The sequence below is a fragment of the Arachis ipaensis genome, chromosome B10 (assembly GCF_000816755.2).
Source record: "Arachis ipaensis cultivar K30076 chromosome B10, Araip1.1, whole genome shotgun sequence".
Lineage (NCBI taxonomy): Eukaryota > Viridiplantae > Streptophyta > Magnoliopsida > Fabales > Fabaceae > Arachis > Arachis ipaensis.
Genome location: NC_029794.2, coordinates 83266075 through 83268746, shown reverse-complemented (window position 1 = coordinate 83268746; position 2672 = coordinate 83266075).

Here is a 2672-nt window from a genome sequence, read left to right as displayed (position 1 = left end):
TGAAAGCTAAGCTGGACCAGTTATCAGTTATTTCTGCACCAGATTGGACATTACCTTTGGAACTAATGTGTGATGCCAGTGACCATGCCATTGGTGCAGTATTGGGCATAACAATGGGACAGAGGCATAACAAGCTTCTGCATGTCATTTATTATGCTAGCCGTGTTTTAAATGATGCCTAGAAAAATTACACAACCACAAAAAAAGAGCTGCTTGCAGTGGTTTATGCCATTGACAAGTTTAGATCATACTTAGTAGGATCAAAAGTGATTGTGTACACTGACCATGCTGCTCTTAAATATCTACTCACAAAGCAGGATTCAAAGCCCAGGCTCATAAGATGGGTGTTGCTTCTGCAAGAGTTTGATATAGAAATAAGAGACAGAAAAGGGACAGAGAATCAAGTAGCTGATCACCTGTCCCGGGTAGAACCAGTAGCAGGAGCATCCCTCCCTCCTACTGAGATCTCTGAAACCTTTCCGGATGAGCAATTGTTTGCTATTCAGGAAGCTCTATGGTTTGCAGACATTGCAAACTATAAGACACAAGGTTCTCCTTCTATAACCATGGAGAGGAAGCATGAAAAGCTTCTCTCAATATAGAGTCAAATAAAACCCCCACATTCAAACTCTAAGTTTAGTGTTGAGAGGCCCCAACCTTGCTCTGATTATCTGTGAGGTTCCATGAGAGCTTACTGTCAAGCTATTGACAATAAAGAAGCGCTTATTGGGAGGCAACCCAATTTTTACTTATCTATGTTAATTTTCTGTTTTCCATTTTTATTTTATGTTTTCTTTAGGATAATGATCATGTGGAGTCACAGAAATCAAAGCAAAGTAAAAAACAGCATTAAAACAGCTCACCCTGAAGGAAGAGCTTACTGGCGTTTAAACGCCAGTAAGAAGCATCAGACTGGCGTTTAACGCCAGAAAGAAGCATCAAGCTGGCGTTAAATGCCAGAAACAAGCACCAAGTTGGCGTTCAACACCAAGAAAGGGGAAAAGCTGGCGTTTAACGCCAGAAACAAGCAACAGTCTGGCGTTAAATGCCAGGATTGCACACTAAGGGCGTTTTGCATGCCTCAATGGAGCAGGGATGCTAAGTCCTTGACCCCTCAGGATCTGTGGACCCCACAGGATCCCCACCTACCTCACCATTCCAATTCAAACCATTCCCCTTCCATACCCACCCATTCACACAACTCCTTCTCCTCCACTTCTCCTTCTACTCTCTTCTATCTTCTTTTACTCGAGGACGAGCAAACCTTTTAAGTTTGGTGTGGAAAAAAGCGTTGCTTTTTATTTTTCCATAACCATTTATGGCACCTAAGGCTGGAGAAACCTCTAGAAAAAGGAAAAGAAAGGCAGTTGCTTCCACCCCCGAGTCATGAGAGATGGAGAGGTTCATCTCAAGGGTCCATAGTTCAGTGGTAGAGCATTTGACTCCAGATCAAAGAGCTATGAGGAAGGAGCAACAAAGACAAGGAAGAGACATAGAGGAGCTCAAGAGCACCATTGGTTCTTCAAGAAGAGGAAAACGCCACCCTCACTAAGGTGGACCCGTTCCTTAATCTCCTTGTTCTCATTTCTCTGTTTTTCGTTTACTATGCTTTATGTTTATTTATGTTTGGGTCTTATTACATGATCACTAGTATCTAAGTGTCTATGTCTTAAAGATATGAATGTCCTATGAATCCATCACCTTTCTTAAATGAAAAATGTTTTCTGAAAAAGAAAAAGAAGTACATGAATTTCGAATTTTAAAATAGTTTAATTATTTTGATGTAGTGGCAATACTTTTAGTTTTCTGAATGAATGCTTGAACAGTGCATATGTCTTTTGAATTTGTTGTCTATGAATGTTAAAATTGTTGGCTCTTGAAAGAATGATGAAAAAGGACAAATGTTATTTGATAACCTGAAAAATCATAAAAATGATTCTTGAAGCAAGAAAAAGCAGTGAAGAACAAAGCTTGCAGAAAAAAAATGCGAAAAAAAAGAGAGCAAGAAAAAGAAAAAGCAAGCAGAAAAAGTCAAAAGCTCTTTAAACCAAAAGGCAAGAGCAAAAAGCCAATAGCCCTTAAAACCAAAAGGCAAGGGTAATAAAAAGGATCCAAGGCTTTGAACATCAGTGGATAGGAGGGCCTAAAGGAATAAAATTCTGGCCTAAGCGGCTAAACCAAGCTGTCCCTAACCATGTGCTTGTGGCGTGAAGGTGTCAAGTGAAAACTTGAGACTGAGCGGTTAAAGTCGAGGTCCAAAGCAAAAACAGAGTGTGCTTAAGAACCTTGGACACCTCTAATTGGGGACTTTAGCAAAGCTGAGTCACAATCTGAAAAGGTTCACCCAGTTATGTGTCTGTGGCATGTATGTATCCGGTGATAATACTAGAAAATAGAGTGCTTAGGACCACGGAATGCGAAAAAAAAGAGAGCAAGAAAAAGAAAAAGCAAGCAGAAAAAGTCAAAAGCTCTTTAAACCAAAAGGCAAGAGCAAAAAGCCAATAGCCCTTAAAACCAAAAGGCAAGGGTAATAAAAAGGATCCAAGGCTTTGAACATCAGTGGATAGGAGGGCCTAAAGGAATAAAATTCTGGCCTAAGCGGCTAAACCAAGCTGTCCCTAACCATGTGCTTGTGGCGTGAAGGTGTCAAGTGAAAACTTGAGACTGAGCGG